Here is an 8,083-nt window from a genome sequence, read left to right on the forward strand (position 1 = left end):
GAAAATGACAGGATTAAGTCTTAAAATGGGCTTCATATTCTTCATTAAAAATACTATTTAATGCCTTTTTTCTTCTGATGTTGCGGTGGAAACATAACATGGATGTATTTTTGTAAGATTCATCCAACAACAATACTTTTTAGGAAATAATAATACAATTTTAAAAAATTCCTTTGCAAATTTTACAGTTTTTTGATTGTGTAATGATGAGGCATTCATGCAGGCTGGGAAACAGATCCACGTGCAGTGAGATTTATTAAAATAATCTACAAAGTCAATAAAAAACAACGATGCATGGGACAAGAGAAAACAAAATAATAAAAAATCTGTGAATACAATTACTGACATCCAAACTAATGACAAGCAGGGCTATAAATGCTGAGCAGAACCAATGAACTAATGAGTTACTATGGAAACTGATAAGGAGATGGGTGTGGTCAAATGAGTGTCCATGGCAACAAACAAGAGAACAGAGCAGACGGGAAACATGAGGTGAACAAAGCAACAATGGAAATACAGATCTTAGAGATAAAAGTCCATTACAACTCGGGCTTGCACATACTAGTCAGGTAGTTGAGAGATCGACTACTTCAACCACTAGTCGGCGCTGCCGTAAACATTCGACTACATTCGAGCGTGCATGCCATCAACCATAAATGAATTCAAAATGGTGAACGTCACTAGACTACAAAAATCAGATGTGTAGAAGTATTTCATCAAGGATGACAAAAATATCGTTATTTGCCAACTCTGTAAAGGGCCGTTCACATATCGTGTTTAAAACGTGTGGAAAGTCTCCTTCTTTCCACAAGTGCTTGCGCTCCCATGGCGTCTGTCGTTGCTATGCAACCATGAACTGCGCTCTCCATGATGACGAGGAAGTATAAGCAAAGAACTAATTGATTTCTAGCCCTTGCATTAATTCTGCCGAGCTTTCAGTGTTGTTATGGAAAGGCTAAAGCTGATCCGTTGGTTTTGTCACATGACCTTTGGTGTGCTTGCTGCATTCTGAAAAGTTTTTTCAAAAGCCTACATTTGAAATAACAAACTTAAGCGCGCAAATGTGAACGGCCCCTATAGCGGACTGGAGAGGGCTCTGGAGTTAACTCATGTACTGGAGAGGTCTCTGGAGTTGACTCATGGACTGGAGAGGGCTCTGGAGCAGATTCATGTACTGGAGAGGGCTCTGGAGTTGACTCATGTACTGGAGAGGGCTCTGGAGTTGACTCATGTACTGGAGTGGGCTCTGGAGTTGACTCATGTACTGGATAGGGCTCTGGAGTTGACTCCTGTACTGGAGAGGGCTCTGGAGTTGACTCATGTACTGCTGCGGGCTCTGGAGTTGACTCATGTACTGGAGAGGGCTCTGGAGTCGACTCATGTACTGGAGAGGGCTCTGGAGTTGACTCATGGACTGGAGAGGGCTCTGGAGTTGACTCATGGACTGGAAAGGGCTCTGGAGTTGACTCATACTGGAGAGGGCTCTGGAGCGGATTCATGGACTGGAGTGGGCTCTGGAGTTGACTCATGGACTGGAGAGGAATCTGGAGCGGATTCATGGACTGGAGAGGGCTCTGGAATTGCCTCATGGACTGGAGAGGGCTCTGTAGCGGATTCATGTACAGGAGTGGGCTCTGGAGTTGACTCATGGACTGTAGAGGGCTCTGGAGTTGAATCATGGACTGGAGAGGGCTCTGGAGTTGACTCATGGACTGGAAAGGGCTCTGGAGTTGACTCATACTGGAGAGGGCTCTGGAGCGGATTCATGGACTGGAGAGAGCTCTGGAGTTGACTCATGGACTGGAGAGAGCTCTGGAACGGAATCATGGACTGGAGAGGGCTCTGGAGTTGACTCATGGACTGGAGAGGGCTCTGTAGCGGATTCATGTACTGGAGTGGGCTCTGGAGTTGACTCATGGACTGGAGAGGGCTCTGGAGTTGACTCGTGGACTGGAGAGGGCTCTGGATTTGACTCGTACTGGAGAGGGCTCTGGAGTTGACTCATGTACTGGAGTGGGCTCTGGAGTTGGCTCATTTACTGGAGTGGGCTCTGGAGTTGACTCATGGACTGGAGAGGACTCTGGAGTTGACTCATGGACTGGAGAGGGCTCTGGAGTTGACTCATGGACTGGAGAGGGCTCTGGCGTTGACTCATGGACTGGAGAGGGCTCTGGAGTTAACTCATGGATTGGAGAGGGCTCTGGAGCGGATTCATTTACGGAAGTGGACTCTTGAGTTGACTCATGGACTGGAGAGGGCTCTGGAGCGGATTCATGGACTGGAGAGGGCTCTGGAGTTGACTCATGGATTGGAGAGGGCTCTGTAGCGGATTCACGTATTGGAGCGGGCTCTGGAGTTGACTCATGGGCTGGAGTGGGCTCTGGAGTTGACTCATGGACTGGAGAGGCCTCTGGAGTTGACTCATGTACTGGAGAGGGCTGTGGTGTTGACTCATGGACTGGAGAGCGCTCTGGAGCGGATTCATGTACTGAAGTGGGCTCTTGTGTTGACTCATGGACTGGAAAGTGCTCTGGAGTTGACTCATGGACTGGAGAGGGCTCTGGAGTTGACTCGTGGACTGGAGAGGGCTCTGGAGTTGACTCATGGACTGGAGAGGGCTCTGGCATTGACTCATGGACTGGAGAGGGCTCTGGAGTTAACTCATGGACTGGAGAGGGCTCTGGAGCGGATTCATTTACTGAAGTGGACTCAGGAGTTGACTCATGGACTGGAGAGGGCTCTGGAGCGGATTCATGGACTGCAGAGGGCCCTGGAGTTGACTCATGGACTGGAGAGGACTCTGTAGCGGATTCACGTATTGGAGCGGGCTCTTGAGTTGACTCATGGACTGGAGTGGGCTCTGGAGTTGACTCATGGACTGGAGAGGGCTCTGGAGTTGACTCATGGACTGGAGAGGGCTCTGGAGTTGACTCATGGACTGGAGAGGACTCTGGAGTTGACTCGTGGACTGAAGAGGGCTCTGGAGTTGACTCATGGACTGGAGAGGGCTCTGGAGTTGACTCATGGACTGGAGAGGGCTCTGGATTTGACTCGTACTGGAGAGGGCTCTGGAGTTGACTCATGTACTGGAGTGGGCTCTGGAGTTGGCTCATGTACTGGAGTGGGCTCTGGAGTTGACTCATGGACTGGAGAGGACTCTGGAGTTGACTCATGGACTGGAGAGGGCTCTGGAGTTAACTCATGGACTGGAGAGGGCTCTGGAGCGGATTCATTTACTGAAGTGGACTCAGGAGTTGACTCATGGACTGGAGAGGGCTCTGGAGCGGATTCATGGACTGCAGAGGGCCCTGGAGTTGACTCATGGACTGGAGAGGACTCTGTAGCGGATTCACGTATTGGAGCGGGCTCTTGAGTTGACTCATGGACTGGAGTGGGCTCTGGAGTTGACTCATGGACTGGAGAGGGCTCTGGAGTTGACTCATGGACTGGAGAGGGCTCTGGAGTTGACTCATGGACTGGAGAGGGCTCTGGAGTTGACTCATGGACTGGAGAGGACTCTGGAGTTGACTCGTGGACTGAAGAGGGCTCTGGAGTTGACTCATGGACTGGAGAGGCCTCTGGAGTTGACTCATGGACTGGAGAGGGCTCTGGATTTGACTCGTACTGGAGAGGGCTCTGGAGTTGACTCATGTACTGGAGTGGGCTCTGGAGTTGGCTCATGTACTGGAGTGGGCTCTGGAGTTGACTCATGGACTGGAGAGGACTCTGGAGTTGACTCATGGACTGGAGAGGGCTCTGGAGTTGACTCATGGACTGGAGAGGGCTCTGGAGTTGACTCATGGACTGGAGAGGGCTCTGGAGCAGATTAATGGACTGGGAGGGCTCTGGAGCAGATTCATGGACTGGAGAGGGCTCTGGAGTTGACTCATGGACTGGAGAGGGCTCTGGAGTTGACTCATGGACTGGAGAGGGCTCTGGAGTTGACTCATGGACTGGAGAGGGCTCTGGAGTTAACTCATGGACTGGAGAGGGCTCTGGAGCGGATTCATTTACTGGAGTGGTCTCTGGAGTTGACTCATGGACTGGAAAGGGCTCTGGAGTTGACTCATGGACTGGAGAGGGCTCTGGAGTTGACTCATGGACTGGAGAGGGCTCTGGAGTTGACTCATGGACTGGAGAGGGCTCTTGAGCAGATTAATGGACTGGGAGGGCTCTGGAGCAGATTCATGGACTGGAGAGGGCTCTGGAGTTGACTCATGGACTGGAGAGGGCTCTGGAGTTGGCTCATGGACTAGAGAGGGCTCTGGAGTTGACTCATGGACTGGAGAGGGCTCTGGAGCGGATTCATGTACTGGAGTGGGCTCTGGTGTTGACTCATGGACTGGAAAGGGTTCTGGAGTTGACTCATGGACTGGAGAGGGCTCTGGAGCGGATTCATGGACTGGAGAGGGCTCTGGGGCTGGTACCGCTGCCTCAATGAAAGCCGAGTCAGAGTGTTTGTCGCATACACACAAAATGCGCATGTGTATTATGCGTTCGGTCTATAAACGTGTAGTGTTTCTTTATACAGTGACATTACCAACTACGCAAACTGCATCTTATTTTGAATCAGTGGGAACTGGGATCGGTTTGACAACATTGTTGTCTATATGTAAATTACTTTACTTTTTTTGTACATTTTTTTCATGTAAATGTACCCTTAGTTCCTGTCTCATTAGCTCCCTTGGTTTCTGATTGTCTTGTTAGTTTCCATGGTTACTGATTTTTTTGCCACCAGTTTTGTGTTCAGTTGCTGGTATTTATATTCCTGTGTTGGTGTCACATGTCTGTCTGTTTCTGGACTTCCTTCTGTTTTCATTGTGCTCAGGTTCCCGCCACTCCTTGTTTCCATGATCACCATCCTCATTAGTTAACTTATTTCAGATGTGTCTTGTTAATCAGTCTCGTTAGCTCCCCATGTTTTCCATGTATATATTCCCTGTGCTGTCCCTTAGTCTTCGTCAGTTCTTGTTGATATTTGGTTGTATTTCTCCTGTGTTTTCCCTTGTTCCAATGTGTTTGATGATTAAAGTCTTCCTTCCAACGTTCTTCCTCATCGTGGGCATTTCTCAGCACCACCAACCGTAACAGTTGGCCTCCTTCTTTTTTGGGGGGGGGAGGGGGGTAATTGTATTAAGTCACTGACACATCTGAAATTCAAATCTTCTGCGATGTCCAACTTCTGCATGTCTCAACTTTTAGACGGCATTCAAAATTATGCAACTAATGACACAAATGGCTTTGTAAGTCTTTGAACTTTTTTGAGACACATTTGCTCACTTTTACAATTCATGATCACCACTACAACAAGGTATTAACAAATCCTTCCTGTTTTTGTGTGATTAAATAGTAAGTAAAGCTGTACTGCAGATACCAGTGTTGTTCTTGCAGCTTTATCATTGTCCTACTGCACATGCCGTAGTCAATTGTGGTTGCCTAAGCAATCTTCAATAACACTCACAAAATGTCCTCAGTCCACAGAAGGCAGAGCTCCTTTCGCTGCAGAAACCTCACCTGTTGTTTTCAGCGGAGGTTCTTTATTCTCCTCAGTGTTGCTCACATTGCACCGATCTATGAGGTTCATCCATAAACAATCGATAGGCCTGCAGTTCCAGACCAAATCTAATAATGGTGAAGTGTAAGAAAGTAATATTCTAACCCTTTCCCTTGTTGCTGTAACATTATACACAAAAAAACAGTTTGTTGTTGTCTTCAAACAAGAACATGAGCATTACTGCAATGCTCTTCTGGCTGGACTTCCATCGTGTGCAATCAAACCTCTAGAAATGATTCAGAAAGCCGCAGCACATCTTGTCTTCATCGAGTCCAAATGGGCCCACGTCACTCCTCTCTCCATCTCCCTGCACTGGCTACCACTCGCTGCTCGCATCAAGTTCAAGGCATTGACGCTTTCTTACAGATCTAACACAGGCTCAGCTCCCTCCTACTTCCACTCGCTCTTATGAGTCTACATCCCTACCAGAAACCTACGATCGGACAGTGAGCGATGGCTCGAAGCACAAAATCACTCTCCAGAACATTTTAGTTCACTGTTCCTTGCTGGTGGAATGATCTCCCCGCTTTCATCCGGAATGCAAAATCCCTGACAATACTCTAAAGATAGCTGAAAACATGTCTCTTCCGTGAGCACTTAACCCCATAAAAAAATATATGCTTTCACTTTTCTTGAATCCCTCCCTATTCTAGCTTATGCTACCTAAGCAATGTCTTAAACTGTATTTTGAACACTTCTTGTGTTTGTTTGCCTCTTTTTTGTAAGTCGCTTTGGATAAAAGCGTCTACAAAACGAATAAATGTATATACAGTTGTACGGAACAAATGTCACATAAAAATGATAATAATAATAAAGGTAACACTTTAGAATACTGTTCTGTCATTAATGAATAACTACACAGGAACAAATGAGTAACGCATTATTAACACTACTACTATTTACTAACAAGAAATTTTGATCAATGAATTAGTAAGTAATATCGCTCAGTTGAATAAGTGTTTATAATATTGTGTATCGCAAAATTATTTTAAAAAAATTCCCGTCTCGGGCAAGTATCCTAGTAAATATATGTCTTACGTGAATGTAAAAACGGTAAAAACCTGTACATTGGTTAACAGTAAGTTTCCTTACTAAATATAGAAAATGTATTGGATCTAACCCTACATTTACTGTAAAATACTGTTAAATTCAATACTGTTAAATACAGTTTTTAGTGAAAAAAAAAGTAATTGTATAATTACAGTGAAAAAACAAAAAATGTAAGTTCCCAGAATTCCCTGCGTGAGCCTTCACATGTATTTTAATTGAAATAACCATGTTTCTTAGTTTTTATAATGTACATTAGGGTTTTGTTAAAGTTGATGTTAAATAAATGTTTATTGCATTACTTTTCTTTCATGTGTGTTACCATGAGGTTGTTTAGTATATGTGTGAAGGACACTGTGCACCTTCAATAGTTCCTGCTGTTATTGACATGAACAAACAATTTTAGAATCGTCTGCAGGGTGGAGTTTGCACTGAACTGGTTTGGGTGAAAAAAACAAACATGCGTATCATGTGTCAGTCTGTCTATAGGAGGAAGTCTCACCCTGTTTTGGAGATCTCTAGGCTGCAGCTAAACGTTGTCGCCTGTTTTTAATACATCATTGTCGTGTAAACATTTCCCCCTGAATAGTGAGTAAAGCAACCTCCAACAACACTCCCAAAATGTCCTCCGTCCACAGAAGGTGGAGCTTCCTTCGCTGCTGCAACCTCACCTGTGTTGTTTTCAGCAGAGCTTCTTCATTCTCCTCAGTGTCGCTCACATTATGATGACATCCCATTGCACTGAAATGAAATAGCACTAAATAAAACACCTGATTCAGCTCATCAGCTTCTTAGTGCGTTGAATAGACATCTAGACATTCTGGGAGGTCGGTCATGAGGACTGAGAAACACTTTATTAATGTATATCATGGTAAAACCATCTGACATATAGCTAGACAACTTAGGCTATTTTTAAAGTTTTTTTAATGTTCTTGGGACACTGATTCTTTGACATCATGTATCTTGTATTGTTTTTTTAACCACTCAATTTCTTTGCTCAGTACATTGTTGTTGATTTCAGGTTTTCTTTGTCAGAATATTTGATCCCCACAGTTTTGCATACACAAGTTTTCTAGTTTTGTTCTTATGTTTTTACATGCTTATTTTATGACAATCGTGTATTTAATCTAATTACATCTGCTCTTTTGCTTTTGTATTTAAAAAAATAAATAAAGTAGGCTAACTTAGATGTAGCAAACATGTATTGTAGCGTAGCTCTTAAGCTATTTTTTGTGAAGTAGTTGTTTGTATTTTAACTATACATTTTTAAGTAGCTTGCTTAAAACTAATATCATTTTGTGACACTTGCTAATTTTTAATTTAATGATCTGCAAGTTCAAAATTCAGTTCAGCATGATCCTTTTCTTGGAGGCCCCATAACAATACACATTTACGGCTGCGTCCGAAATCACATACTGTACTCTCTTGAGTAGGTTCTTATTTTTAATAATTAAAAAAAGTATGTTCTATATAGTACATGAA

This window comes from Siphateles boraxobius, unplaced genomic scaffold (assembly GCF_051911475.1).
Source record: "Siphateles boraxobius isolate OS27281-9 unplaced genomic scaffold, OSU_SipBor_1 1, whole genome shotgun sequence".
NCBI lineage: Eukaryota > Metazoa > Chordata > Actinopteri > Cypriniformes > Leuciscidae > Siphateles > Siphateles boraxobius.